General features: G+C 57.1%; 66 non-coding genes across 66 annotated transcripts; all 66 read right to left on the bottom strand.

The window, feature by feature from the left end:
* Nucleotides 1–535: 535 nt before the first annotated feature.
* TRNAP-AGG (transfer RNA proline (anticodon AGG)) lies at nucleotides 536–607 on the bottom strand. Its single transcript has one exon. It is a non-coding gene; the product is annotated as a tRNA-Pro (tRNA).
* A 251-nt stretch (nucleotides 608–858) lies between these two features.
* On the bottom strand, nucleotides 859–930 carry TRNAP-CGG (transfer RNA proline (anticodon CGG)). Its single transcript has one exon. It is a non-coding gene; the product is annotated as a tRNA-Pro (tRNA).
* Nucleotides 931–1,034: 104 nt separating this feature from the next.
* Nucleotides 1,035–1,106, bottom strand: TRNAP-UGG (transfer RNA proline (anticodon UGG)). Its single transcript has one exon. It is a non-coding gene; the product is annotated as a tRNA-Pro (tRNA).
* Nucleotides 1,107–1,500: 394 nt separating this feature from the next.
* TRNAP-AGG (transfer RNA proline (anticodon AGG)) lies at nucleotides 1,501–1,572 on the bottom strand. Its single transcript has one exon. It is a non-coding gene; the product is annotated as a tRNA-Pro (tRNA).
* Nucleotides 1,573–1,823: 251 nt separating this feature from the next.
* On the bottom strand, nucleotides 1,824–1,895 carry TRNAP-CGG (transfer RNA proline (anticodon CGG)). The gene has a single exon. It is a non-coding gene; the product is annotated as a tRNA-Pro (tRNA).
* Nucleotides 1,896–1,999: 104 nt separating this feature from the next.
* TRNAP-UGG (transfer RNA proline (anticodon UGG)) lies at nucleotides 2,000–2,071 on the bottom strand. Its single transcript has one exon. It is a non-coding gene; the product is annotated as a tRNA-Pro (tRNA).
* Nucleotides 2,072–2,465: 394 nt separating this feature from the next.
* On the bottom strand, nucleotides 2,466–2,537 carry TRNAP-AGG (transfer RNA proline (anticodon AGG)). The gene has a single exon. It is a non-coding gene; the product is annotated as a tRNA-Pro (tRNA).
* Nucleotides 2,538–2,788: 251 nt separating this feature from the next.
* On the bottom strand, nucleotides 2,789–2,860 carry TRNAP-CGG (transfer RNA proline (anticodon CGG)). The gene has a single exon. It is a non-coding gene; the product is annotated as a tRNA-Pro (tRNA).
* Nucleotides 2,861–2,964: 104 nt separating this feature from the next.
* TRNAP-UGG (transfer RNA proline (anticodon UGG)) lies at nucleotides 2,965–3,036 on the bottom strand. The gene has a single exon. It is a non-coding gene; the product is annotated as a tRNA-Pro (tRNA).
* A 394-nt stretch (nucleotides 3,037–3,430) lies between these two features.
* On the bottom strand, nucleotides 3,431–3,502 carry TRNAP-AGG (transfer RNA proline (anticodon AGG)). Its single transcript has one exon. It is a non-coding gene; the product is annotated as a tRNA-Pro (tRNA).
* Nucleotides 3,503–3,753: 251 nt separating this feature from the next.
* On the bottom strand, nucleotides 3,754–3,825 carry TRNAP-CGG (transfer RNA proline (anticodon CGG)). Its single transcript has one exon. It is a non-coding gene; the product is annotated as a tRNA-Pro (tRNA).
* Nucleotides 3,826–3,929: 104 nt separating this feature from the next.
* On the bottom strand, nucleotides 3,930–4,001 carry TRNAP-UGG (transfer RNA proline (anticodon UGG)). Its single transcript has one exon. It is a non-coding gene; the product is annotated as a tRNA-Pro (tRNA).
* A 396-nt stretch (nucleotides 4,002–4,397) lies between these two features.
* TRNAP-AGG (transfer RNA proline (anticodon AGG)) lies at nucleotides 4,398–4,469 on the bottom strand. The gene has a single exon. It is a non-coding gene; the product is annotated as a tRNA-Pro (tRNA).
* A 251-nt stretch (nucleotides 4,470–4,720) lies between these two features.
* On the bottom strand, nucleotides 4,721–4,792 carry TRNAP-CGG (transfer RNA proline (anticodon CGG)). The gene has a single exon. It is a non-coding gene; the product is annotated as a tRNA-Pro (tRNA).
* Nucleotides 4,793–4,896: 104 nt separating this feature from the next.
* Nucleotides 4,897–4,968, bottom strand: TRNAP-UGG (transfer RNA proline (anticodon UGG)). The gene has a single exon. It is a non-coding gene; the product is annotated as a tRNA-Pro (tRNA).
* A 394-nt stretch (nucleotides 4,969–5,362) lies between these two features.
* TRNAT-AGU (transfer RNA threonine (anticodon AGU)) lies at nucleotides 5,363–5,434 on the bottom strand. The gene has a single exon. It is a non-coding gene; the product is annotated as a tRNA-Thr (tRNA).
* A 251-nt stretch (nucleotides 5,435–5,685) lies between these two features.
* Nucleotides 5,686–5,757, bottom strand: TRNAP-CGG (transfer RNA proline (anticodon CGG)). Its single transcript has one exon. It is a non-coding gene; the product is annotated as a tRNA-Pro (tRNA).
* A 104-nt stretch (nucleotides 5,758–5,861) lies between these two features.
* Nucleotides 5,862–5,933, bottom strand: TRNAP-UGG (transfer RNA proline (anticodon UGG)). The gene has a single exon. It is a non-coding gene; the product is annotated as a tRNA-Pro (tRNA).
* A 394-nt stretch (nucleotides 5,934–6,327) lies between these two features.
* Nucleotides 6,328–6,399, bottom strand: TRNAP-AGG (transfer RNA proline (anticodon AGG)). Its single transcript has one exon. It is a non-coding gene; the product is annotated as a tRNA-Pro (tRNA).
* A 251-nt stretch (nucleotides 6,400–6,650) lies between these two features.
* On the bottom strand, nucleotides 6,651–6,722 carry TRNAP-CGG (transfer RNA proline (anticodon CGG)). Its single transcript has one exon. It is a non-coding gene; the product is annotated as a tRNA-Pro (tRNA).
* Nucleotides 6,723–6,826: 104 nt separating this feature from the next.
* On the bottom strand, nucleotides 6,827–6,898 carry TRNAP-UGG (transfer RNA proline (anticodon UGG)). Its single transcript has one exon. It is a non-coding gene; the product is annotated as a tRNA-Pro (tRNA).
* Nucleotides 6,899–7,292: 394 nt separating this feature from the next.
* Nucleotides 7,293–7,364, bottom strand: TRNAP-AGG (transfer RNA proline (anticodon AGG)). Its single transcript has one exon. It is a non-coding gene; the product is annotated as a tRNA-Pro (tRNA).
* Nucleotides 7,365–7,615: 251 nt separating this feature from the next.
* Nucleotides 7,616–7,687, bottom strand: TRNAP-CGG (transfer RNA proline (anticodon CGG)). The gene has a single exon. It is a non-coding gene; the product is annotated as a tRNA-Pro (tRNA).
* A 104-nt stretch (nucleotides 7,688–7,791) lies between these two features.
* TRNAP-UGG (transfer RNA proline (anticodon UGG)) lies at nucleotides 7,792–7,863 on the bottom strand. Its single transcript has one exon. It is a non-coding gene; the product is annotated as a tRNA-Pro (tRNA).
* Nucleotides 7,864–8,257: 394 nt separating this feature from the next.
* TRNAP-AGG (transfer RNA proline (anticodon AGG)) lies at nucleotides 8,258–8,329 on the bottom strand. The gene has a single exon. It is a non-coding gene; the product is annotated as a tRNA-Pro (tRNA).
* A 251-nt stretch (nucleotides 8,330–8,580) lies between these two features.
* TRNAP-CGG (transfer RNA proline (anticodon CGG)) lies at nucleotides 8,581–8,652 on the bottom strand. The gene has a single exon. It is a non-coding gene; the product is annotated as a tRNA-Pro (tRNA).
* Nucleotides 8,653–8,756: 104 nt separating this feature from the next.
* TRNAP-UGG (transfer RNA proline (anticodon UGG)) lies at nucleotides 8,757–8,828 on the bottom strand. Its single transcript has one exon. It is a non-coding gene; the product is annotated as a tRNA-Pro (tRNA).
* A 394-nt stretch (nucleotides 8,829–9,222) lies between these two features.
* Nucleotides 9,223–9,294, bottom strand: TRNAP-AGG (transfer RNA proline (anticodon AGG)). Its single transcript has one exon. It is a non-coding gene; the product is annotated as a tRNA-Pro (tRNA).
* Nucleotides 9,295–9,546: 252 nt separating this feature from the next.
* Nucleotides 9,547–9,618, bottom strand: TRNAP-CGG (transfer RNA proline (anticodon CGG)). Its single transcript has one exon. It is a non-coding gene; the product is annotated as a tRNA-Pro (tRNA).
* Nucleotides 9,619–9,722: 104 nt separating this feature from the next.
* Nucleotides 9,723–9,794, bottom strand: TRNAP-UGG (transfer RNA proline (anticodon UGG)). Its single transcript has one exon. It is a non-coding gene; the product is annotated as a tRNA-Pro (tRNA).
* Nucleotides 9,795–10,188: 394 nt separating this feature from the next.
* On the bottom strand, nucleotides 10,189–10,260 carry TRNAP-AGG (transfer RNA proline (anticodon AGG)). Its single transcript has one exon. It is a non-coding gene; the product is annotated as a tRNA-Pro (tRNA).
* Nucleotides 10,261–10,511: 251 nt separating this feature from the next.
* TRNAP-CGG (transfer RNA proline (anticodon CGG)) lies at nucleotides 10,512–10,583 on the bottom strand. The gene has a single exon. It is a non-coding gene; the product is annotated as a tRNA-Pro (tRNA).
* Nucleotides 10,584–10,687: 104 nt separating this feature from the next.
* Nucleotides 10,688–10,759, bottom strand: TRNAP-UGG (transfer RNA proline (anticodon UGG)). Its single transcript has one exon. It is a non-coding gene; the product is annotated as a tRNA-Pro (tRNA).
* Nucleotides 10,760–11,153: 394 nt separating this feature from the next.
* On the bottom strand, nucleotides 11,154–11,225 carry TRNAP-AGG (transfer RNA proline (anticodon AGG)). The gene has a single exon. It is a non-coding gene; the product is annotated as a tRNA-Pro (tRNA).
* Nucleotides 11,226–11,476: 251 nt separating this feature from the next.
* On the bottom strand, nucleotides 11,477–11,548 carry TRNAP-CGG (transfer RNA proline (anticodon CGG)). Its single transcript has one exon. It is a non-coding gene; the product is annotated as a tRNA-Pro (tRNA).
* A 104-nt stretch (nucleotides 11,549–11,652) lies between these two features.
* Nucleotides 11,653–11,724, bottom strand: TRNAP-UGG (transfer RNA proline (anticodon UGG)). The gene has a single exon. It is a non-coding gene; the product is annotated as a tRNA-Pro (tRNA).
* A 394-nt stretch (nucleotides 11,725–12,118) lies between these two features.
* On the bottom strand, nucleotides 12,119–12,190 carry TRNAP-AGG (transfer RNA proline (anticodon AGG)). Its single transcript has one exon. It is a non-coding gene; the product is annotated as a tRNA-Pro (tRNA).
* A 251-nt stretch (nucleotides 12,191–12,441) lies between these two features.
* Nucleotides 12,442–12,513, bottom strand: TRNAP-CGG (transfer RNA proline (anticodon CGG)). The gene has a single exon. It is a non-coding gene; the product is annotated as a tRNA-Pro (tRNA).
* A 104-nt stretch (nucleotides 12,514–12,617) lies between these two features.
* Nucleotides 12,618–12,689, bottom strand: TRNAP-UGG (transfer RNA proline (anticodon UGG)). The gene has a single exon. It is a non-coding gene; the product is annotated as a tRNA-Pro (tRNA).
* Nucleotides 12,690–13,083: 394 nt separating this feature from the next.
* TRNAP-AGG (transfer RNA proline (anticodon AGG)) lies at nucleotides 13,084–13,155 on the bottom strand. The gene has a single exon. It is a non-coding gene; the product is annotated as a tRNA-Pro (tRNA).
* Nucleotides 13,156–13,406: 251 nt separating this feature from the next.
* On the bottom strand, nucleotides 13,407–13,478 carry TRNAP-CGG (transfer RNA proline (anticodon CGG)). Its single transcript has one exon. It is a non-coding gene; the product is annotated as a tRNA-Pro (tRNA).
* Nucleotides 13,479–13,582: 104 nt separating this feature from the next.
* On the bottom strand, nucleotides 13,583–13,654 carry TRNAP-UGG (transfer RNA proline (anticodon UGG)). Its single transcript has one exon. It is a non-coding gene; the product is annotated as a tRNA-Pro (tRNA).
* A 394-nt stretch (nucleotides 13,655–14,048) lies between these two features.
* TRNAP-AGG (transfer RNA proline (anticodon AGG)) lies at nucleotides 14,049–14,120 on the bottom strand. The gene has a single exon. It is a non-coding gene; the product is annotated as a tRNA-Pro (tRNA).
* A 251-nt stretch (nucleotides 14,121–14,371) lies between these two features.
* Nucleotides 14,372–14,443, bottom strand: TRNAP-CGG (transfer RNA proline (anticodon CGG)). Its single transcript has one exon. It is a non-coding gene; the product is annotated as a tRNA-Pro (tRNA).
* Nucleotides 14,444–14,547: 104 nt separating this feature from the next.
* TRNAP-UGG (transfer RNA proline (anticodon UGG)) lies at nucleotides 14,548–14,619 on the bottom strand. The gene has a single exon. It is a non-coding gene; the product is annotated as a tRNA-Pro (tRNA).
* A 394-nt stretch (nucleotides 14,620–15,013) lies between these two features.
* Nucleotides 15,014–15,085, bottom strand: TRNAP-AGG (transfer RNA proline (anticodon AGG)). Its single transcript has one exon. It is a non-coding gene; the product is annotated as a tRNA-Pro (tRNA).
* Nucleotides 15,086–15,336: 251 nt separating this feature from the next.
* Nucleotides 15,337–15,408, bottom strand: TRNAP-CGG (transfer RNA proline (anticodon CGG)). The gene has a single exon. It is a non-coding gene; the product is annotated as a tRNA-Pro (tRNA).
* A 104-nt stretch (nucleotides 15,409–15,512) lies between these two features.
* TRNAP-UGG (transfer RNA proline (anticodon UGG)) lies at nucleotides 15,513–15,584 on the bottom strand. Its single transcript has one exon. It is a non-coding gene; the product is annotated as a tRNA-Pro (tRNA).
* A 394-nt stretch (nucleotides 15,585–15,978) lies between these two features.
* TRNAP-AGG (transfer RNA proline (anticodon AGG)) lies at nucleotides 15,979–16,050 on the bottom strand. The gene has a single exon. It is a non-coding gene; the product is annotated as a tRNA-Pro (tRNA).
* A 251-nt stretch (nucleotides 16,051–16,301) lies between these two features.
* On the bottom strand, nucleotides 16,302–16,373 carry TRNAP-CGG (transfer RNA proline (anticodon CGG)). The gene has a single exon. It is a non-coding gene; the product is annotated as a tRNA-Pro (tRNA).
* Nucleotides 16,374–16,477: 104 nt separating this feature from the next.
* Nucleotides 16,478–16,549, bottom strand: TRNAP-UGG (transfer RNA proline (anticodon UGG)). Its single transcript has one exon. It is a non-coding gene; the product is annotated as a tRNA-Pro (tRNA).
* A 394-nt stretch (nucleotides 16,550–16,943) lies between these two features.
* TRNAP-AGG (transfer RNA proline (anticodon AGG)) lies at nucleotides 16,944–17,015 on the bottom strand. The gene has a single exon. It is a non-coding gene; the product is annotated as a tRNA-Pro (tRNA).
* Nucleotides 17,016–17,266: 251 nt separating this feature from the next.
* Nucleotides 17,267–17,338, bottom strand: TRNAP-CGG (transfer RNA proline (anticodon CGG)). Its single transcript has one exon. It is a non-coding gene; the product is annotated as a tRNA-Pro (tRNA).
* Nucleotides 17,339–17,442: 104 nt separating this feature from the next.
* TRNAP-UGG (transfer RNA proline (anticodon UGG)) lies at nucleotides 17,443–17,514 on the bottom strand. The gene has a single exon. It is a non-coding gene; the product is annotated as a tRNA-Pro (tRNA).
* Nucleotides 17,515–17,908: 394 nt separating this feature from the next.
* On the bottom strand, nucleotides 17,909–17,980 carry TRNAP-AGG (transfer RNA proline (anticodon AGG)). Its single transcript has one exon. It is a non-coding gene; the product is annotated as a tRNA-Pro (tRNA).
* A 251-nt stretch (nucleotides 17,981–18,231) lies between these two features.
* TRNAP-CGG (transfer RNA proline (anticodon CGG)) lies at nucleotides 18,232–18,303 on the bottom strand. Its single transcript has one exon. It is a non-coding gene; the product is annotated as a tRNA-Pro (tRNA).
* Nucleotides 18,304–18,407: 104 nt separating this feature from the next.
* TRNAP-UGG (transfer RNA proline (anticodon UGG)) lies at nucleotides 18,408–18,479 on the bottom strand. The gene has a single exon. It is a non-coding gene; the product is annotated as a tRNA-Pro (tRNA).
* Nucleotides 18,480–18,873: 394 nt separating this feature from the next.
* On the bottom strand, nucleotides 18,874–18,945 carry TRNAP-AGG (transfer RNA proline (anticodon AGG)). Its single transcript has one exon. It is a non-coding gene; the product is annotated as a tRNA-Pro (tRNA).
* Nucleotides 18,946–19,196: 251 nt separating this feature from the next.
* On the bottom strand, nucleotides 19,197–19,268 carry TRNAP-CGG (transfer RNA proline (anticodon CGG)). The gene has a single exon. It is a non-coding gene; the product is annotated as a tRNA-Pro (tRNA).
* A 104-nt stretch (nucleotides 19,269–19,372) lies between these two features.
* On the bottom strand, nucleotides 19,373–19,444 carry TRNAP-UGG (transfer RNA proline (anticodon UGG)). Its single transcript has one exon. It is a non-coding gene; the product is annotated as a tRNA-Pro (tRNA).
* Nucleotides 19,445–19,839: 395 nt separating this feature from the next.
* TRNAP-AGG (transfer RNA proline (anticodon AGG)) lies at nucleotides 19,840–19,911 on the bottom strand. Its single transcript has one exon. It is a non-coding gene; the product is annotated as a tRNA-Pro (tRNA).
* A 251-nt stretch (nucleotides 19,912–20,162) lies between these two features.
* Nucleotides 20,163–20,234, bottom strand: TRNAP-CGG (transfer RNA proline (anticodon CGG)). Its single transcript has one exon. It is a non-coding gene; the product is annotated as a tRNA-Pro (tRNA).
* Nucleotides 20,235–20,338: 104 nt separating this feature from the next.
* On the bottom strand, nucleotides 20,339–20,410 carry TRNAP-UGG (transfer RNA proline (anticodon UGG)). The gene has a single exon. It is a non-coding gene; the product is annotated as a tRNA-Pro (tRNA).
* Nucleotides 20,411–20,804: 394 nt separating this feature from the next.
* Nucleotides 20,805–20,876, bottom strand: TRNAP-AGG (transfer RNA proline (anticodon AGG)). Its single transcript has one exon. It is a non-coding gene; the product is annotated as a tRNA-Pro (tRNA).
* Nucleotides 20,877–21,127: 251 nt separating this feature from the next.
* TRNAP-CGG (transfer RNA proline (anticodon CGG)) lies at nucleotides 21,128–21,199 on the bottom strand. Its single transcript has one exon. It is a non-coding gene; the product is annotated as a tRNA-Pro (tRNA).
* A 104-nt stretch (nucleotides 21,200–21,303) lies between these two features.
* On the bottom strand, nucleotides 21,304–21,375 carry TRNAP-UGG (transfer RNA proline (anticodon UGG)). The gene has a single exon. It is a non-coding gene; the product is annotated as a tRNA-Pro (tRNA).
* Between the last annotated feature and the right edge of the window lie 308 nt (nucleotides 21,376–21,683).

The following is a 21,683-nucleotide window of genomic DNA, read 5'->3' on the forward strand; positions in this document are numbered from 1 at the left end:
GCTAGCCTTCCAAGATTCACAAAAAGGCGGGCTGTGCAGGCGGCAGAAAAGGGGAACTGGAAAAGCCAGGGCTCGTCCTTGATTTGAACCCGGGACCTCTCGCACCCAAAGCGAGAATCATACCCCTAGACCAACGAGCCGCAGATGCGCATGATGCCTCCTCCCGACGTGCCAATTGTGGGCTGGCAAACTGTACTGCCGCGTGGGCAGCCTGCTATGCCCTGCGTTGCCCTCTCTCACGGATCCCGTGCGGAAAAGTCCACCGAAGACGGCATTCGTTCAACATCAAAGCAAAGAGGAGTTTCGGGGTGGAACTCTGCATGACGGCGGGAGAAAAAGCGCACGTTTGGCGTTAGAAAGGTATTCCCGCTGCAGGGAGGCATTCGGTTGACAGGAAGCAACAGCATACCCTCGAGCGCGAGAGAGAGACACGTCGGGTGTTTCCCACTCACTACACTGGCGCCAGAAAACCCTGGAGGAGAGAAGACTGCACGCAACCAGTGGAAGCGGACGAGCCTCAGTACTGTCAAAAGGTGGGCTCGTCCGGGATTTGAACCCGGGACCTCTCGCACCCTAAGCGAGAATCATACCCCTAGACCAACGAGCCGAGCTGGGCGTGTCGCTGTCACGCCGCCAGCCAGCACGGTCCGCGTTCACAGGAAGACGGCATTGCCTGCTTTTCTCGCAGTGTGGCTTCTAAAGTTGAATCCACTGTACCCTAAAAACAACGCCTCCGCATTAAACACCCCTGCCGCCGAACCAAAAATAAATAAATAACAAAAAGAAAGCAAAGGGCGCTGGTAGAGACCGGCTTAAATGATTTCACACCGCAAAGAAAGGCAGAGGGAGCCTAGGTCCGGGCTCGTCCGGGATTTGAACCCGGGGCCTCTCGCACCCGAAGCGAGAATCATACTACTAGACCAACGAGCCGTCGCACGTCGCATGTCCCAGAGCCGCGTGGGGCGAGCTAGCCTTCCAAGATTCACAAAAAGGCGGGCTGTGCAGGCGGCAGAAAAGGGGAACTGGAAAAGCCAGGGCTCGTCCGGGATTTGAACCCGGGACCTCTCGCACCCAAAGCGAGAATCATACCCCTAGACCAACGAGCCGCAGATGCGCATGATGCCTCCTCCCGACGTGCCAATTGTGGGCTGGCAAACTGTACTGCCGCGTGGGCAGCCTGCTATGCCCTGCGTTGCCCTCTCTCACGGATCCCGTGCGGAAAAGTCCACCGAAGACGGCATTCGTTCAACATCAAAGCAAAGAGGAGTTTCGGGGTGGAACTCTGCATGACGGCGGGAGAAAAAGCGCACTTTGGCGTTAGAAAGGTATTCCCGCTGCAGGGAGGCATTCGGTTGACAGGAAGCAACAGCATACCCTCGAGCGCGAGAGAGAGACACGTCGGGTGTTTCCCACTCACTACACTGGCGCCAGAAAACCCTGGAGGAGAGAAGACTGCACGCAACCAGTGGAAGCGGACGAGCCTCAGTACTGTCAAAAGGTGGGCTCGTCCGGGATTTGAACCCGGGACCTCTCGCACCCTAAGCGAGAATCATACCCCTAGACCAACGAGCCGAGCTGGGCGTGTCGCTGTCACGCCGCCAGCCAGCACGGTCCGCGTTCACAGGAAGACGGCATTGCCTGCTTTTCTCGCAGTGTGGCTTCTAAAGTTGAATCCACTGTACCCTAAAAACAACGCCTCCGCATTAAACACCCCTGCCGCCGAACCAAAAATAAATAAATAACAAAAAGAAAGCAAAGGGCGCTGGTAGAGACCGGCTTAAATGATTTCACACCGCAAAGAAAGGCAGAGGGAGCCTAGGTCCGGGCTCGTCCGGGATTTGAACCCGGGGCCTCTCGCACCCGAAGCGAGAATCATACTACTAGACCAACGAGCCGTCGCACGTCGCATGTCCCAGAGCCGCGTGGGGCGAGCTAGCCTTCCAAGATTCACAAAAAGGCGGGCTGTGCAGGCGGCAGAAAAGGGGAACTGGAAAAGCCAGGGCTCGTCCGGGATTTGAACCCGGGACCTCTCGCACCCAAAGCGAGAATCATACCCCTAGACCAACGAGCCGCAGATGCGCATGATGCCTCCTCCCGACGTGCCAATTGTGGGCTGGCAAACTGTACTGCCGCGTGGGCAGCCTGCTATGCCCTGCGTTGCCCTCTCTCACGGATCCCGTGCGGAAAAGTCCACCGAAGACGGCATTCGTTCAACATCAAAGCAAAGAGGAGTTTCGGGGTGGAACTCTGCATGACGGCGGGAGAAAAAGCGCACTTTGGCGTTAGAAAGGTATTCCCGCTGCAGGGAGGCATTCGGTTGACAGGAAGCAACAGCATACCCTCGAGCGCGAGAGAGAGACACGTCGGGTGTTTCCCACTCACTACACTGGCGCCAGAAAACCCTGGAGGAGAGAAGACTGCACGCAACCAGTGGAAGCGGACGAGCCTCAGTACTGTCAAAAGGTGGGCTCGTCCGGGATTTGAACCCGGGACCTCTCGCACCCTAAGCGAGAATCATACCCCTAGACCAACGAGCCGAGCTGGGCGTGTCGCTGTCACGCCGCCAGCCAGCACGGTCCGCGTTCACAGGAAGACGGCATTGCCTGCTTTTCTCGCAGTGTGGCTTCTAAAGTTGAATCCACTGTACCCTAAAAACAACGCCTCCGCATTAAACACCCCTGCCGCCGAACCAAAAATAAATAAATAACAAAAAGAAAGCAAAGGGCGCTGGTAGAGACCGGCTTAAATGATTTCACACCGCAAAGAAAGGCAGAGGGAGCCTAGGTCCGGGCTCGTCCGGGATTTGAACCCGGGGCCTCTCGCACCCGAAGCGAGAATCATACTACTAGACCAACGAGCCGTCGCACGTCGCATGTCCCAGAGCCGCGTGGGGCGAGCTAGCCTTCCAAGATTCACAAAAAGGCGGGCTGTGCAGGCGGCAGAAAAGGGGAACTGGAAAAGCCAGGGCTCGTCCGGGATTTGAACCCGGGACCTCTCGCACCCAAAGCGAGAATCATACCCCTAGACCAACGAGCCGCAGATGCGCATGATGCCTCCTCCCGACGTGCCAATTGTGGGCTGGCAAACTGTACTGCCGCGTGGGCAGCCTGCTATGCCCTGCGTTGCCCTCTCTCACGGATCCCGTGCGGAAAAGTCCACCGAAGACGGCATTCGTTCAACATCAAAGCAAAGAGGAGTTTCGGGGTGGAACTCTGCATGACGGCGGGAGAAAAAGCGCACTTTGGCGTTAGAAAGGTATTCCCGCTGCAGGGAGGCATTCGGTTGACAGGAAGCAACAGCATACCCTCGAGCGCGAGAGAGAGACACGTCGGGTGTTTCCCACTCACTACACTGGCGCCAGAAAACCCTGGAGGAGAGAAGACTGCACGCAACCAGTGGAAGCGGACGAGCCTCAGTACTGTCAAAAGGTGGGCTCGTCCGGGATTTGAACCCGGGACCTCTCGCACCCTAAGCGAGAATCATACCCCTAGACCAACGAGCCGAGCTGGGCGTGTCGCTGTCACGCCGCCAGCCAGCACGGTCCGCGTTCACAGGAAGACGGCATTGCCTGCTTTTCTCGCAGTGTGGCTTCTAAAGTTGAATCCACTGTACCCTAAAAACAACGCCTCCGCATTAAACACCCCTGCCGCCGAACCAAAAATAAATAAATAACAAAAAGAAAGCAAAGGGCGCTGGTAGAGACCGGCTTAAATGATTTCACACCGCAAAGAAAGGCAGAGGGAGCCTAGGTCCGGGCTCGTCCGGGATTTGAACCCGGGGCCTCTCGCACCCGAAGCGAGAATCATACTACTAGACCAACGAGCCGTCGCACGTCGCATGTCCCAGAGCCGCGTGGGGCGAGCTAGCCTTCCAAGATTCACAAAAAGGCGGGCTGTGCAGGCGGCAGAAAAGGGGAACTGGAAAAGCCAGGGCTCGTCCGGGATTTGAACCCGGGACCTCTCGCACCCAAAGCGAGAATCATACCCCTAGACCAACGAGCCGCAGATGCGCATGATGCCTCCTCCCGACGTGCCAATTGTGGGCTGGCAAACTGTACTGCCGCGTGGGCAGCCTGCTATGCCCTGCGTTGCCCTCTCTCACGGATCCCGTGCGGAAAAGTCCACCGAAGACGGCATTCGTTCAACATCAAAGCAAAGAGGAGTTTCGGGGTGGAACTCTGCATGACGGCGGGAGAAAAAGCGCACTTTGGCGTTAGAAAGGTATTCCCGCTGCAGGGAGGCATTCGGTTGACAGGAAGCAACAGCATACCCTCGAGCGCGAGAGAGAGAGACACGTCGGGTGTTTCCCACTCACTACACTGGCGCCAGAAAACCCTGGAGGAGAGAAGACTGCACGCAACCAGTGGAAGCGGACGAGCCTCAGTACTGTCAAAAGGTGGGCTCGTCCGGGATTTGAACCCGGGACCTCTCGCACCCTAAGCGAGAATCATACCCCTAGACCAACGAGCCGAGCTGGGCGTGTCGCCGTCACGCCGCCAGCCAGCACGGTCCGTGTTCACAGGAAGACGGCATTGCCTGCTTTTCTCGCAGTGTGGCTTCTAAAGTTGAATCCACTGTACCCTAAAAACAACGCCTCCGCATTAAACACCCCTGCCGCCGAACCAAAAATAAATAAATAACAAAAAGAAAGCAAAGGGCGCTGGTAGAGACCGGCTTAAATGATTTCACACCGCAAAGAAAGGCAGAGGGAGCCTAGGTCCGGGCTCGTCCGGGATTTGAACCCGGGGCCTCTCGCACCCGAAGCGAGAATCATACTACTAGACCAACGAGCCGTCACACGTCGCATGTCCCAGAGCCGCGTGGGGCGAGCTAGCCTTCCAAGATTCACAAAAAGGCGGGCTGTGCAGGCGGCAGAAAAGGGGAACTGGAAAAGCCAGGGCTCGTCCGGGATTTGAACCCGGGACCTCTCGCACCCAAAGCGAGAATCATACCCCTAGACCAACGAGCCGCAGATGCGCATGATGCCTCCTCCCGACGTGCCAATTGTGGGCTGGCAAACTGTACTGCCGCGTGGGCAGCCTGCTATGCCCTGCGTTGCCCTCTCTCACGGATCCCGTGCGGAAAAGTCCACCGAAGACGGCATTCGTTCAACATCAAAGCAAAGAGGAGTTTCGGGGTGGAACTCTGCATGACGGCGGGAGAAAAAGCGCACTTTGGCGTTAGAAAGGTATTCCCGCTGCAGGGAGGCATTCGGTTGACAGGAAGCAACAGCATACCCTCGAGCGCGAGAGAGAGACACGTCGGGTGTTTCCCACTCACTACACTGGCGCCAGAAAACCCTGGAGGAGAGAAGACTGCACGCAACCAGTGGAAGCGGACGAGCCTCAGTACTGTCAAAAGGTGGGCTCGTCCGGGATTTGAACCCGGGACCTCTCGCACACTAAGCGAGAATCATACCCCTAGACCAACGAGCCGAGCTGGGCGTGTCGCTGTCACGCCGCCAGCCAGCACGGTCCGTGTTCACAGGAAGACGGCATTGCCTGCTTTTCTCGCAGTGTGGCTTCTAAAGTTGAATCCACTGTACCCTAAAAACAACGCCTCCGCATTAAACACCCCTGCCGCCGAACCAAAAATAAATAAATAACAAAAAGAAAGCAAAGGGCGCTGGTAGAGACCGGCTTAAATGATTTCACACCGCAAAGAAAGGCAGAGGGAGCCTAGGTCCGGGCTCGTCCGGGACTTGAACCCGGGGCCTCTCGCACCCGAAGCGAGAATCATACTACTAGACCAACGAGCCGTCACACGTCGCATGTCCCAGAGCCGCGTGGGGCGAGCTAGCCTTCCAAGATTCACAAAAAGGCGGGCTGTGCAGGCGGCAGAAAAGGGGAACTGGAAAAGCCAGGGCTCGTCCGTGATTTGAACCCGGGACCTCTCGCACCCAAAGCGAGAATCATACCCCTAGACCAACGAGCCGCAGATGCGCATGATGCCTCCTCCCGACGTGCCAATTGTGGGCTGGCAAACTGTACTGCCGCGTGGGCAGCCTGCTATGCCCTGCGTTGCCCTCTCTCACGGATCCCGTGCGGAAAAGTCCACCGAAGACGGCATTCGTTCAACATCAAAGCAAAGAGGAGTTTCGGGGTGGAACTCTGCATGACGGCGGGAGAAAAAGCGCACTTTGGCGTTAGAAAGGTATTCCCGCTGCAGGGAGGCATTCGGTTGACAGGAAGCAACAGCATACCCTCGAGCGCGAGAGAGAGACACGTCGGGTGTTTCCCACTCACTACACTGGCGCCAGAAAACCCTGGAGGAGAGAAGACTGCACGCAACCAGTGGAAGCGGACGAGCCTCAGTACTGTCAAAAGGTGGGCTCGTCCGGGATTTGAACCCGGGACCTCTCGCACCCTAAGCGAGAATCATACCCCTAGACCAACGAGCCGAGCTGGGCGTGTCGCTGTCACGCCGCCAGCCAGCACGGTCCGTGTTCACAGGAAGACGGCATTGCCTGCTTTTCTCGCAGTGTGGCTTCTAAAGTTGAATCCACTGTACCCTAAAAACAACGCCTCCGCATTAAACACCCCTGCCGCCGAACCAAAAATAAATAAATAACAAAAAGAAAGCAAAGGGCGCTGGTAGAGACCGGCTTAAATGATTTCACACCGCAAAGAAAGGCAGAGGGAGCCTAGGTCCGGGCTCGTCCGGGATTTGAACCCGGGGCCTCTCGCACCCGAAGCGAGAATCATACTACTAGACCAACGAGCCGTCGCACGTCGCATGTCCCAGAGCCGCGTGGGGCGAGCTAGCCTTCCAAGATTCACAAAAAGGCGGGCTGTGCAGGCGGCAGAAAAGGGGAACTGGAAAAGCCAGGGCTCGTCCGGGATTTGAACCCGGGACCTCTCGCACCCAAAGCGAGAATCATACCCCTAGACCAACGAGCCGCAGATGCGCATGATGCCTCCTCCCGACGTGCCAATTGTGGGCTGGCAAACTGTACTGCCGCGTGGGCAGCCTGCTATGCCCTGCGTTGCCCTCTCTCACGGATCCCGTGCGGAAAAGTCCACCGAAGACGGCATTCGTTCAACATCAAAGCAAAGAGGAGTTTCGGGGTGGAACTCTGCATGACGGCGGGAGAAAAAGCGCACTTTGGCGTTAGAAAGGTATTCCCGCTGCAGGGAGGCATTCGGTTGACAGGAAGCAACAGCATACCCTCGAGCGCGAGAGAGAGACACGTCGGGTGTTTCCCACTCACTACACTGGCGCCAGAAAACCCTGGAGGAGAGAAGACTGCACGCAACCAGTGGAAGCGGACGAGCCTCAGTACTGTCAAAAGGTGGGCTCGTCCGGGATTTGAACCCGGGACCTCTCGCACCCTAAGCGAGAATCATACCCCTAGACCAACGAGCCGAGCTGGGCGTGTCGCTGTCACGCCGCCAGCCAGCACGGTCCGTGTTCACAGGAAGACGGCATTGCCTGCTTTTCTCGCAGTGTGGCTTCTAAAGTTGAATCCACTGTACCCTAAAAACAACGCCTCCGCATTAAACACCCCTGCCGCCGAACCAAAAATAAATAAATAACAAAAAGAAAGCAAAGGGCGCTGGTAGAGACCGGCTTAAATGATTTCACACCGCAAAGAAAGGCAGAGGGAGCCTAGGTCCGGGCTCGTCCGGGATTTGAACCCGGGGCCTCTCGCACCCGAAGCGAGAATCATACTACTAGACCAACGAGCCGTCGCACGTCGCATGTCCCAGAGCCGCGTGGGGCGAGCTAGCCTTCCAAGATTCACAAAAAGGCGGGCTGTGCAGGCGGCAGAAAAGGGGAACTGGAAAAGCCAGGGCTCGTCCGGGATTTGAACCCGGGACCTCTCGCACCCAAAGCGAGAATCATACCCCTAGACCAACGAGCCGCAGATGCGCATGATGCCTCCTCCCGACGTGCCAATTGTGGGCTGGCAAACTGTACTGCCGCGTGGGCAGCCTGCTATGCCCTGCGTTGCCCTCTCTCACGGATCCCGTGCGGAAAAGTCCACCGAAGACGGCATTCGTTCAACATCAAAGCAAAGAGGAGTTTCGGGGTGGAACTCTGCATGACGGCGGGAGAAAAAGCGCACTTTGGCGTTAGAAAGGTATTCCCGCTGCAGGGAGGCATTCGGTTGACAGGAAGCAACAGCATACCCTCGAGCGCGAGAGAGAGACACGTCGGGTGTTTCCCACTCACTACACTGGCGCCAGAAAACCCTGGAGGAGAGAAGACTGCACGCAACCAGTGGAAGCGGACGAGCCTCAGTACTGTCAAAAGGTGGGCTCGTCCGGGATTTGAACCCGGGACCTCTCGCACCCTAAGCGAGAATCATACCCCTAGACCAACGAGCCGAGCTGGGCGTGTCGCTGTCACGCCGCCAGCCAGCACGGTCCGTGTTCACAGGAAGACGGCATTGCCTGCTTTTCTCGCAGTGTGGCTTCTAAAGTTGAATCCACTGTACCCTAAAAACAACGCCTCCGCATTAAACACCCCTGCCGCCGAACCAAAAATAAATAAATAACAAAAAGAAAGCAAAGGGCGCTGGTAGAGACCGGCTTAAATGATTTCACACCGCAAAGAAAGGCAGAGGGAGCCTAGGTCCGGGCTCGTCCGGGATTTGAACCCGGGGCCTCTCGCACCCGAAGCGAGAATCATACTACTAGACCAACGAGCCGTCGCACGTCGCATGTCCCAGAGCCGCGTGGGGCGAGCTAGCCTTCCAAGATTCACAAAAAGGCGGGCTGTGCAGGCGGCAGAAAAGGGGAACTGGAAAAGCCAGGGCTCGTCCGGGATTTGAACCCGGGACCTCTCGCACCCAAAGCGAGAATCATACCCCTAGACCAACGAGCCGCAGATGCGCATGATGCCTCCTCCCGACGTGCCAATTGTGGGCTGGCAAACTGTACTGCCGCGTGGGCAGCCTGCTATGCCCTGCGTTGCCCTCTCTCACGGATCCCGTGCGGAAAAGTCCACCGAAGACGGCATTCGTTCAACATCAAAGCAAAGAGGAGTTTCGGGGTGGAACTCTGCATGACGGCGGGAGAAAAAGCGCACTTTGGCGTTAGAAAGGTATTCCCGCTGCAGGGAGGCATTCGGTTGACAGGAAGCAACAGCATACCCTCGAGCGCGAGAGAGAGACACGTCGGGTGTTTCCCACTCACTACACTGGCGCCAGAAAACCCTGGAGGAGAGAAGACTGCACGCAACCAGTGGAAGCGGACGAGCCTCAGTACTGTCAAAAGGTGGGCTCGTCCGGGATTTGAACCCGGGACCTCTCGCACCCTAAGCGAGAATCATACCCCTAGACCAACGAGCCGAGCTGGGCGTGTCGCTGTCACGCCGCCAGCCAGCACGGTCCGCTGTTCACAGGAAGACGGCATTGCCTGCTTTTCTCGCAGTGTGGCTTCTAAAGTTGAATCCACTGTACCCTAAAAACAACGCCTCCGCATTAAACACCCCTGCCGCCGAACCAAAAATAAATAAATAACAAAAAGAAAGCAAAGGGCGCTGGTAGAGACCGGCTTAAATGATTTCACACCGCAAAGAAAGGCAGAGGGAGCCTAGGTCCGGGCTCGTCCGGGATTTGAACCCGGGGCCTCTCGCACCCGAAGCGAGAATCATACTACTAGACCAACGAGCCGTCGCACGTCGCATGTCCCAGAGCCGCGTGGGGCGAGCTAGCCTTCCAAGATTCACAAAAAGGCGGGCTGTGCAGGCGGCAGAAAAGGGGAACTGGAAAAGCCAGGGCTCGTCCGGGATTTGAACCCGGGACCTCTCGCACCCAAAGCGAGAATCATACCCCTAGACCAACGAGCCGCAGATGCGCATGATGCCTCCTCCCGACGTGCCAATTGTGGGCTGGCAAACTGTACTGCCGCGTGGGCAGCCTGCTATGCCCTGCGTTGCCCTCTCTCACGGATCCCGTGCGGAAAAGTCCACCGAAGACGGCATTCGTTCAACATCAAAGCAAAGAGGAGTTTCGGGGTGGAACTCTGCATGACGGCGGGAGAAAAAGCGCACTTTGGCGTTAGAAAGGTATTCCCGCTGCAGGGAGGCATTCGGTTGACAGGAAGCAACAGCATACCCTCGAGCGCGAGAGAGAGACACGTCGGGTGTTTCCCACTCACTACACTGGCGCCAGAAAACCCTGGAGGAGAGAAGACTGCACGCAACCAGTGGAAGCGGACGAGCCTCAGTACTGTCAAAAGGTGGGCTCGTCCGGGATTTGAACCCGGGACCTCTCGCACCCTAAGCGAGAATCATACCCCTAGACCAACGAGCCGAGCTGGGCGTGTCGCTGTCACGCCGCCAGCCAGCACGGTCCGCGTTCACAGGAAGACGGCATTGCCTGCTTTTCTCGCAGTGTGGCTTCTAAAGTTGAATCCACTGTACCCTAAAAACAACGCCTCCGCATTAAACACCCCTGCCGCCGAACCAAAAATAAATAAATAACAAAAAGAAAGCAAAGGGCGCTGGTAGAGACCGGCTTAAATGATTTCACACCGCAAAGAAAGGCAGAGGGAGCCTAGGTCCGGGCTCGTCCGGGATTTGAACCCGGGGCCTCTCGCACCCGAAGCGAGAATCATACTACTAGACCAACGAGCCGTCGCACGTCGCATGTCCCAGAGCCGCGTGGGGCGAGCTAGCCTTCCAAGATTCACAAAAAGGCGGGCTGTGCAGGCGGCAGAAAAGGGGAACTGGAAAAGCCAGGGCTCGTCCGGGATTTGAACCCGGGACCTCTCGCACCCAAAGCGAGAATCATACCCCTAGACCAACGAGCCGCAGATGCGCATGATGCCTCCTCCCGACGTGCCAATTGTGGGCTGGCAAACTGTACTGCCGCGTGGGCAGCCTGCTATGCCCTGCGTTGCCCTCTCTCACGGATCCCGTGCGGAAAAGTCCACCGAAGACGGCATTCGTTCAACATCAAAGCAAAGAGGAGTTTCGGGGTGGAACTCTGCATGACGGCGGGAGAAAAAGCGCACTTTGGCGTTAGAAAGGTATTCCCGCTGCAGGGAGGCATTCGGTTGACAGGAAGCAACAGCATACCCTCGAGCGCGAGAGAGAGACACGTCGGGTGTTTCCCACTCACTACACTGGCGCCAGAAAACCCTGGAGGAGAGAAGACTGCACGCAACCAGTGGAAGCGGACGAGCCTCAGTACTGTCAAAAGGTGGGCTCGTCCGGGATTTGAACCCGGGACCTCTCGCACCCTAAGCGAGAATCATACCCCTAGACCAACGAGCCGAGCTGGGCGTGTCGCTGTCACGCCGCCAGCCAGCACGGTCCGTGTTCACAGGAAGACGGCATTGCCTGCTTTTCTCGCAGTGTGGCTTCTAAAGTTGAATCCACTGTACCCTAAAAACAACGCCTCCGCATTAAACACCCCTGCCGCCGAACCAAAAATAAATAAATAACAAAAAGAAAGCAAAGGGCGCTGGTAGAGACCGGCTTAAATGATTTCACACCGCAAAGAAAGGCAGAGGGAGCCTAGGTCCGGGCTCGTCCGGGATTTGAACCCGGGGCCTCTCGCACCCGAAGCGAGAATCATACTACTAGACCAACGAGCCGTCGCACGTCGCATGTCCCAGAGCCGCGTGGGGCGAGCTAGCCTTCCAAGATTCACAAAAAGGCGGGCTGTGCAGGCGGCAGAAAAGGGGAACTGGAAAAGCCAGGGCTCGTCCGGGATTTGAACCCGGGACCTCTCGCACCCAAAGCGAGAATCATACCCCTAGACCAACGAGCCGCAGATGCGCATGATGCCTCCTCCCGACGTGCCAATTGTGGGCTGGCAAACTGTACTGCCGCGTGGGCAGCCTGCTATGCCCTGCGTTGCCCTCTCTCACGGATCCCGTGCGGAAAAGTCCACCGAAGACGGCATTCGTTCAACATCAAAGCAAAGAGGAGTTTCGGGGTGGAACTCTGCATGACGGCGGGAGAAAAAGCGCACTTTGGCGTTAGAAAGGTATTCCCGCTGCAGGGAGGCATTCGGTTGACAGGAAGCAACAGCATACCCTCGAGCGCGAGAGAGAGACACGTCGGGTGTTTCCCACTCACTACACTGGCGCCAGAAAACCCTGGAGGAGAGAAGACTGCACGCAACCAGTGGAAGCGGACGAGCCTCAGTACTGTCAAAAGGTGGGCTCGTCCGGGATTTGAACCCGGGACCTCTCGCACCCTAAGCGAGAATCATACCCCTAGACCAACGAGCCGAGCTGGGCGTGTCGCTGTCACGCCGCCAGCCAGCACGGTCCGTGTTCACAGGAAGACGGCATTGCCTGCTTTTCTCGCAGTGTGGCTTCTAAAGTTGAATCCACTGTACCCTAAAAACAACGCCTCCGCATTAAACACCCCTGCCGCCGAACCAAAAATAAATAAATAACAAAAAGAAAGCAAAGGGCGCTGGTAGAGACCGGCTTAAATGATTTCACACCGCAAAGAAAGGCAGAGGGAGCCTAGGTCCGGGCTCGTCCGGGATTTGAACCCGGGGCCTCTCGCACCCGAAGCGAGAATCATACTACTAGACCAACGAGCCGTCGCACGTCGCATGTCCCAGAGCCGCGTGGGGCGAGCTAGCCTTCCAAGATTCACAAAAAGGCGGGCTGTGCAGGCGGCAGAAAAGGGGAACTGGAAAAGCCAGGGCTCGTCCGGGATTTGAACCCGGGACCTCTCGCACCCAAAGCGAGAATCATACCCCTAGACCAACGAGCCGCAGATGCGCATGATGCCTCCTCCCGACGTGCCAATTGTGGGCTGGCAAACTGTACTGCCGCGTGGGCAGCCTGCTATGCCCTGCGTTGCCCTCTCTCACGGATCCCGTGCGGAAAAGTCCACCGAAGACGGCATTCGTTCAACATCAAAGCAAAGAGGAGTTTCGGGGTGGAACTCTGCATGACGGCGGGAGAAAAAGCGCACTTTGGCGTTAGAAAGGTATTCCCGCTGCAGGGAGGCATTCGGTTGACAGGAAGCAACAGCATACCCTCGAGCGCGAGAGAGAGACACGTCGGGTGTTTCCCACTCACTACACTGGCGCCAGAAAACCCTGGAGGAGAGAAGACTGCACGCAACCAGTGGAAGCGGACGAGCCTCAGTACTGTCAAAAGGTGGGCTCGTCCGGGATTTGAACCCGGGACCTCTCGCACCCTAAGCGAGAATCATACCCCTAGACCAACGAGCCGAGCTGGGCGTGTCGCTGTCACGCCGCCAGCCAGCACGGTCCGTGTTCACAGGAAGACGGCATTGCCTGCTTTTCTCGCAGTGTGGCTTCTAAAGTTGAATCCACTGTACCCTAAAAACAACGCCTCCGCATTAAACACCCCTGCCGCCGAACCAAAAATAAATAAATAACAAAAAGAAAGCAAAGGGCGCTGGTAGAGACCGGCTTAAATGATTTCACACCGCAAAGAAAGGCAGAGGGAGCCTAGGTCCGGGCTCGTCCGGGATTTGAACCCGGGGCCTCTCGCACCCGAAGCGAGAATCATACTACTAGACCAACGAGCCGTCGCACGTCGCATGTCCCAGAGCCGCGTGGGGCGAGCTAGCCTTCCAAGATTCACAAAAAGGCGGGCTGTGCAGGCGGCAGAAAAGGGGAACTGGAAAAGCCAGGGCTCGTCCGGGATTTGAACCCGGGACCTCTCGCACCCAAAGCGAGAATCATACCCCTAGACCAACGAGCCGCAGATGCGCATGATGCCTCCTCCCGACGTGCCAATTGTGGGCTGGCAAACTGTACTGCCGCGTGGGCAGCCTGCTATGCCCTGCGTTGCCCTCTCTCACGGATCCCGTGCGGAAAAGTCCACCGAAGACGGCATTCGTTCAACATCAAAGCAAAGAGGAGTTTCGGGGTGGAACTCTGCATGACGGCGGGAGAAAAAGCGCACTTTGGCGTTAGAAAGGTATTCCCGCTGCAGGGAGGCATTCGGTTGACAGGAAGCAACAGCATACCCTCGAGCGCGAGAGAGAGACACGTCGGGTGTTTCCCACTCACTACACTGGCGCCAGAAAACCCTGGAGGAGAGAAGACTGCACGCAACCAGTGGAAGCGGACGAGCCTCAGTACTGTCAAAAGGTGGGCTCGTCCGGGATTTGAACCCGGGACCTCTCGCACCCTAAGCGAGAATCATACCCCTAGACCAACGAGCCGAGCTGGGCGTGTCGCTGTCACGCCGCCAGCCAGCACGGTCCGTGTTCACAGGAAGACGGCATTGCCTGCTTTTCTCGCAGTGTGGCTTCTAAAGTTGAATCCACTGTACCCTAAAAACAACGCCTCCGCATTAAACACCCCTGCCGCCGAACCAAAAATAAATAAATAACAAAAAGAAAGCAAAGGGCGCTGGTAGAGACCGGCTTAAATGATTTCACACCGCAAAGAAAGGCAGAGGGAGCCTAGGTCCGGGCTCGTCCGGGATTTGAACCCGGGGCCTCTCGCACCCGAAGCGAGAATCATACTACTAGACCAACGAGCCGTCGCACGTCGCATGTCCCAGAGCCGCGTGGGGCGAGCTAGCCTTCCAAGATTCACAAAAAGGCGGGCTGTGCAGGCGGCAGAAAAGGGGAACTGGAAAAGCCAGGGCTCGTCCGGGATTTGAACCCGGGACCTCTCGCACCCAAAGCGAGAATCATACCCCTAGACCAACGAGCCGCAGATGCGCATGATGCCTCCTCCCGACGTGCCAATTGTGGGCTGGCAAACTGTACTGCCGCGTGGGCAGCCTGCTATGCCCTGCGTTGCCCTCTCTCACGGATCCCGTGCGGAAAAGTCCACCGAAGACGGCATTCGTTCAACATCAAAGCAAAGAGGAGTTTCGGGGTGGAACTCTGCATGACGGCGGGAGAAAAAGCGCACTTTGGCGTTAGAAAGGTATTCCCGCTGCAGGGAGGCATTCGGTTGACAGGAAGCAACAGCATACCCTCGAGCGCGAGAGAGAGACACGTCGGGTGTTTCCCACTCACTACACTGGCGCCAGAAAACCCTGGAGGAGAGAAGACTGCACGCAACCAGTGGAAGCGGACGAGCCTCAGTACTGTCAAAAGGTGGGCTCGTCCGGGATTTGAACCCGGGACCTCTCGCACCCTAAGCGAGAATCATACCCCTAGACCAACGAGCCGAGCTGGGCGTGTCGCTGTCACGCCGCCAGCCAGCACGGTCCGTGTTCACAGGAAGACGGCATTGCCTGCTTTTCTCGCAGTGTGGCTTCTAAAGTTGAATCCACTGTACCCTAAAAACAACGCCTCCGCATTAAACACCCCTGCCGCCGAACCAAAAATAAATAAATAACAAAAAGAAAGCAAAGGGCGCTGGTAGAGACCGGCTTAAATGATTTCACACCGCAAAGAAAGGCAGAGGGAGCCTAGGTCCGGGCTCGTCCGGGATTTGAACCCGGGGCCTCTCGCACCCGAAGCGAGAATCATACTACTAGACCAACGAGCCGTCGCACGTCGCATGTCCCAGAGCCGCGTGGGGCGAGCTAGCCTTCCAAGATTCACAAAAAGGCGGGCTGTGCAGGCGGCAGAAAAGGGGAACTGGAAAAGCCAGGGCTCGTCCGGGATTTGAACCCGGGACCTCTCGCACCCAAAGCGAGAATCATACCCCTAGACCAACGAGCCGCAGATGCGCATGATGCCTCCTCCCGACGTGCCAATTGTGGGCTGGCAAACTGTACTGCCGCGTGGGCAGCCTGCTATGCCCTGCGTTGCCCTCTCTCACGGATCCCGTGCGGAAAAGTCCACCGAAGACGGCATTCGTTCAACATCAAAGCAAAGAGGAGTTTCGGGGTGGAACTCTGCATGACGGCGGGAGAAAAAGCGCACTTTGGCGTTAGAAAGGTATTCCCGCTGCAGGGAGGCATTCGGTTGACAGGAAGCAACAGCATACCCTCGAGCGCGAGAGAGAGACACGTCGGGTGTTTCCCACTCACTACACTGGCGCCAGAAAACCCTGGAGGAGAGAAGACTGCACGCAACCAGTGGAAGCGGACGAGCCTCAGTACTGTCAAAAGGTGGGCTCGTCCGGGATTTGAACCCGGGACCTCTCGCACCCTAAGCGAGAATCATACCCCTAGACCAACGAGCCGAGCTGGGCGTGTCGCTGTCACGCCGCCAGCCAGCACGGTCCGTGTTCACAGGAAGACGGCATTGCCTGCTTTTCTCGCAGTGTGGCTTCTAAAGTTGAATCCACTGTACCCTAAAAACAACGCCTCCGCATTAAACACCCCTGCCGCCGAACCAAAAATAAATAAATAACAAAAAGAAAGCAAAGGGCGCTGGTAGAGACCGGCTTAAATGATTTCACACCGCAAAGAAAGGCAGAGGGAGCCTAGGTCCGGGCTCGTCCGGGATTTGAACCCGGGGCCTCTCGCACCCGAAGCGAGAATCATACTACTAGACCAACGAGCCGTCGCACGTCGCATGTCCCAGAGCCGCGTGGGGCGAGCTAGCCTTCCAAGATTCACAAAAAGGCGGGCTGTGCAGGCGGCAGAAAAGGGGAACTGGAAAAGCCAGGGCTCGTCCGGGATTTGAACCCGGGACCTCTCGCACCCAAAGCGAGAATCATACCCCTAGACCAACGAGCCGCAGATGCGCATGATGCCTCCTCCCGACGTGCCAATTGTGGGCTGGCAAACTGTACTGCCGCGTGGGCAGCCTGCTATGCCCTGCGTTGCCCTCTCTCACGGATCCCGTGCGGAAAAGTCCACCGAAGACGGCATTCGTTCAACATCAAAGCAAAGAGGAGTTTCGGGGTGGAACTCTGCATGACGGCGGGAGAAAAAGCGCACTTTGGCGTTAGAAAGGTATTCCCGCTGCAGGGAGGCATTCGGTTGACAGGAAGCAACAGCATACCCTCGAGCGCGAGAGAGAGACACGTCGGGTGTTTCCCACTCACTACACTGGCGCCAGAAAACCCTGGAGGAGAGAAGACTGCACGCAACCAGTGGAAGCGGACGAGCCTCAGTACTGTCAAAAGGTGGGCTCGTCCGGGATTTGAACCCGGGACCTCTCGCACCCTAAGCGAGAATCATACCCCTAGACCAACGAGCCGAGCTGGGCGTGTCGCTGTCACGCCGCCAGCCAGCACGGTCCGTGTTCACAGGAAGACGGCATTGCCTGCTTTTCTCGCAGTGTGGCTTCTAAAGTTGAATCCACTGTACCCTAAAAACAACGCCTCCGCATTAAACACCCCTGCCGCCGAACCAAAAATAAATAAATAACAAAAAGAAAGCAAAGGGCGCTGGTAGAGACCGGCTTAAATGATTTCACACCGCAAAGAAAGGCAGAGGGAGCCTAGGTCCGGGCTCGTCCGGGATTTGAACCCGGGGCCTCTCGCACCCGAAGCGAGAATCATACTACTAGACCAACGAGCCGTCGCACGTCGCATGTCCCAGAGCCGCGTGGGGCGAGCTAGCCTTCCAAGATTCACAAAAAGGCGGGCTGTGCAGGCGGCAGAAAAGGGGAACTGGAAAAGCCAGGGCTCGTCCGGGATTTGAACCCGGGACCTCTCGCACCCAAAGCGAGAATCATACCCCTAGACCAACGAGCCGCAGATGCGCATGATGCCTCCTCCCGACGTGCCAATTGTGGGCTGGCAAACTGTACTGCCGCGTGGGCAGCCTGCTATGCCCTGCGTTGCCCTCTCTCACGGATCCCGTGCGGAAAAGTCCACCGAAGACGGCATTCGTTCAACATCAAAGCAAAGAGGAGTTTCGGGGTGGAACTCTGCATGACGGCGGGAGAAAAAGCGCACTTTGGCGTTAGAAAGGTATTCCCGCTGCAGGGAGGCATTCGGTTGACAGGAAGCAACAGCATACCCTCGAGCGCGAGAGAGAGACACGTCGGGTGTTTCCCACTCACTACACTGGCGCCAGAAAACCCTGGAGGAGAGAAGACTGCACGCAACCAGTGGAAGCGGACGAGCCTCAGTACTGTCAAAAGGTGGGCTCGTCCGGGATTTGAACCCGGGACCTCTCGCACCCTAAGCGAGAATCATACCCCTAGACCAACGAGCCGAGCTGGGCGTGTCGCTGTCACGCCGCCAGCCAGCACGGTCCGTGTTCACAGGAAGACGGCATTGCCTGCTTTTCTCGCAGTGTGGCTTCTAAAGTTGAATCCACTGTACCCTAAAAACAACGCCTCCGCATTAAACACCCCTGCCGCCGAACCAAAAATAAATAAATAACAAAAAGAAAGCAAAGGGCGCTGGTAGAGACCGGCTTAAATGATTTCACACCGCAAAGAAAGGCAGAGGGAGCCTAGGTCCGGGCTCGTCCGGGATTTGAACCCGGGGCCTCTCGCACCCGAAGCGAGAATCATACTACTAGACCAACGAGCCGTCGCACGTCGCATGTCCCAGAGCCGCGTGGGGCGAGCTAGCCTTCCAAGATTCACAAAAAGGCGGGCTGTGCAGGCGGCAGAAAAGGGGAACTGGAAAAGCCAGGGCTCGTCCGGGATTTGAACCCGGGACCTCTCGCACCCAAAGCGAGAATCATACCCCTAGACCAACGAGCCGCAGATGCGCATGATGCCTCCTCCCGACGTGCCAATTGTGGGCTGGCAAACTGTACTGCCGCGTGGGCAGCCTGCTATGCCCTGCGTTGCCCTCTCTCACGGATCCCGTGCGGAAAAGTCCACCGAAGACGGCATTCGTTCAACATCAAAGCAAAGAGGAGTTTCGGGGTGGAACTCTGCATGACGGCGGGAGAAAAAGCGCACTTTGGCGTTAGAAAGGTATTCCCGCTGCAGGGAGGCATTCGGTTGACAGGAAGCAACAGCATACCCTCGAGCGCGAGAGAGAGACACGTCGGGTGTTTCCCACTCACTACACTGGCGCCAGAAAACCCTGGAGGAGAGAAGACTGCACGCAACCAGTGGAAGCGGACGAGCCTCAGTACTGTCAAAGGGTGGGCTCGTCCGGGATTTGAACCCGGGACCTCTCGCACCCTAAGCGAGAATCATACCCCTAGACCAACGAGCCGAGCTGGGCGTGTCGCAGTCACGCCGCCAGCCAGCACGGTCCGTGTTCACAGGAAGACGGCATTGCGTGCTTTTCTCGCAGTGTGGCTTCTAAAGTTGAATCCACTGTACCCTAAAAACAACGCCTCCGCATTAAACACCCCTGCCGCCGAACCAAAAATAAATAAATAACAAAAAGAAAGCAAAGGGCGCTGGTAGAGACCGGCTTAAATGATTTCACACCGCAAAGAAAGGCAGAGGGAGCCTAGGTCCGGGCTCGTCCGGGATTTGAACCCGGGGCCTCTCGCACCCGAAGCGAGAATCATACTACTAGACCAACGAGCCGTCACATGTCGCATGTCCTAGAGCCGCGTGGGGCGAGCTAGCCTTCCAAGATTCACAAAAAGGCGGGCTGTGCAGGCGGCAGAAAAGGGGAACTGGAAAAGCCAGGGCTCGTCCGGGATTTGAACCCGGGACCTCTCGCACCCAAAGCGAGAATCATACCCCTAGACCAACGAGCCGCAGATGCGCATGATGCCTCCTCCCGACGTGCCAATTGTGGGCTGGCAAACTGTACTGCCGCGTGGGCAGCCTGCTATGCCCTGCGTTGCCCTCTCTCACGGATCCCGTGCGGAAAAGTCCACCGAAGACGGCATTCGTTCAACATCAAAGCAAAGAGGAGTTTCGGGGTGGAACTCTGCATGACGGCGGGAGAAAAAGCGCACGTTTGGCGTTAGAAAGGTATTCCCGCTGCAGGGAGGCATTCGGTTGACAGGAAGCAACAGCATACCCTCGAGCGCGAGAGAGAGACACGTCGGGTGTTTCCCACTCACTACACTGGCGCCAGAAAACCCTGGAGGAGAGAAGACTGCACGCAACCAGTGGAAGCGGACGAGCCTCAGTACTGTCAAAAGGTGGGCTCGTCCGGGATTTGAACCCGGGACCTCTCGCACCCTAAGCGAGAATCATACCCCTAGACCAACGAGCCGAGCTGGGCGTGTCGCTGTCACGCCGCCAGCCAGCACGGTCCGTGTTCACAGGAAGACGGCATTGCCTGCTTTTCTCGCAGTGTGGCTTCTAAAGTTGAATCCACTGTACCCTAAAAACAACGCCTCCGCATTAAACACCCCTGCCGCCGAACCAAAAATAAATAAATAACAAAAAGAAAGCAAAGGGCGCTGGTAGAGACCGGCTTAAATGATTTCACACCGCAAAGAAAGGCAGAGGGAGCCTAGGTCCGGGCTCGTCCGGGATTTGAACCCGGGGCCTCTCGCACCCGAAGCGAGAATCATACTACTAGACCAACGAGCCGTCGCACGTCGCATGTCCCAGAGCCGCGTGGGGCGAGCTAGCCTTCCAAGATTCACAAAAAGGCGGGCTGTGCAGGCGGCAGAAAAGGGGAACTGGAAAAGCCAGGGCTCGTCCGGGATTTGAACCCGGGACCTCTCGCACCCAAAGCGAGAATCATACCCCTAGACCAACGAGCCGCAGATGCGCATGATGCCTCCTCCCGACGTGCCAATTGTGGGCTGGCAAACTGTACTGCCGCGTGGGCAGCCTGCTATGCCCTGCGTTGCCCTCTCTCACGGATCCCGTGCGGAAAAGTCCACCGAAGACGGCATTCGTTCAACATCAAAGCAAAGAGGAGTTTCGGGGTGGAACTCTGCATGACGGCGGGAGAAAAAGCGCACTTTGGCGTTAGAAAGGTATTCCCGCTGCAGGGAGGCATTCGGTTGACAGGAAGCAACAGCATACCCTCGAGCGCGAGAGAGAGACACGTCGGGTGTTTCCCACTCACTACACTGGCGCCAGAAAACCCTGGAGGAGAGAAGACTGCACGCAACCAGTGGAAGCGGACGAGCCTCAGTACTGTCAAAAGGTGGGCTCGTCCGGGATTTGAACCCGGGACCTCTCGCACCCTAAGCGAGAATCATACCCCTAGACCAACGAGCCGAGCTGGGCGTGTCGCTGTCACGCCGCCAGCCAGCACGGTCCGTGTTCACAGGAAGACGGCATTGCCTGCTTTTCTCGCAGTGTGGCTTCTAAAGTTGAATCCACTGTACCCTAAAAACAACGCCTCCGCATTAAACACCCCTGCCGCCGAACCAAAAATAAATAAATAACAAAAAGAAAGCAAAGGGCGCTGGTAGAGACCGGCTTAAATGATTTCACACCGCAAAGAAAGGCAGAGGGAGCCTAGGTCCGGGCTCGTCCGGGATTTGAACCCGGGGCCTCTCGCACCCGAAGCGAGAATCATACTACTAGACCAACGAGCCGTCGCACGTCGCATGTCCCAGAGCCGCGTGGGGCGAGCTAGCCTTCCAAGATTCACAAAAAGGCGGGCTGTGCAGGCGGCAGAAAAGGGGAACTGGAAAAGCCAGGGCTCGTCCGGGATTTGAACCCGGGACCTCTCGCACCCAAAGCGAGAATCATACCCCTAGACCAACGAGCCGCAGATGCGCATGATGCCTCCTCCCGACGTGCCAATTGTGGGCTGGCAAACTGTACTGCCGCGTGGGCAGCCTGCTATGCCCTGCGTTGCCCTCTCTCACGGATCCCGTGCGGAAAAGTCCACCGAAGACGGCATTCGTTCAACATCAAAGCAAAGAGGAGTTTCGGGGTGGAACTCTGCATGACGGCGGGAGAAAAAGCGCACTTTGGCGTTAGAAAGGTATTCCCGCTGCAGGGAGGCATTCGGTTGACAGGAAGCAACAGCATACCCTCGAGCGCGAGAGAGAGACACGTCGGGTGTTTCCCACT

The sequence above is a fragment of the Dendropsophus ebraccatus genome, chromosome 4 (assembly GCF_027789765.1).
Source record: "Dendropsophus ebraccatus isolate aDenEbr1 chromosome 4, aDenEbr1.pat, whole genome shotgun sequence".
Lineage (NCBI taxonomy): Eukaryota > Metazoa > Chordata > Amphibia > Anura > Hylidae > Dendropsophus > Dendropsophus ebraccatus.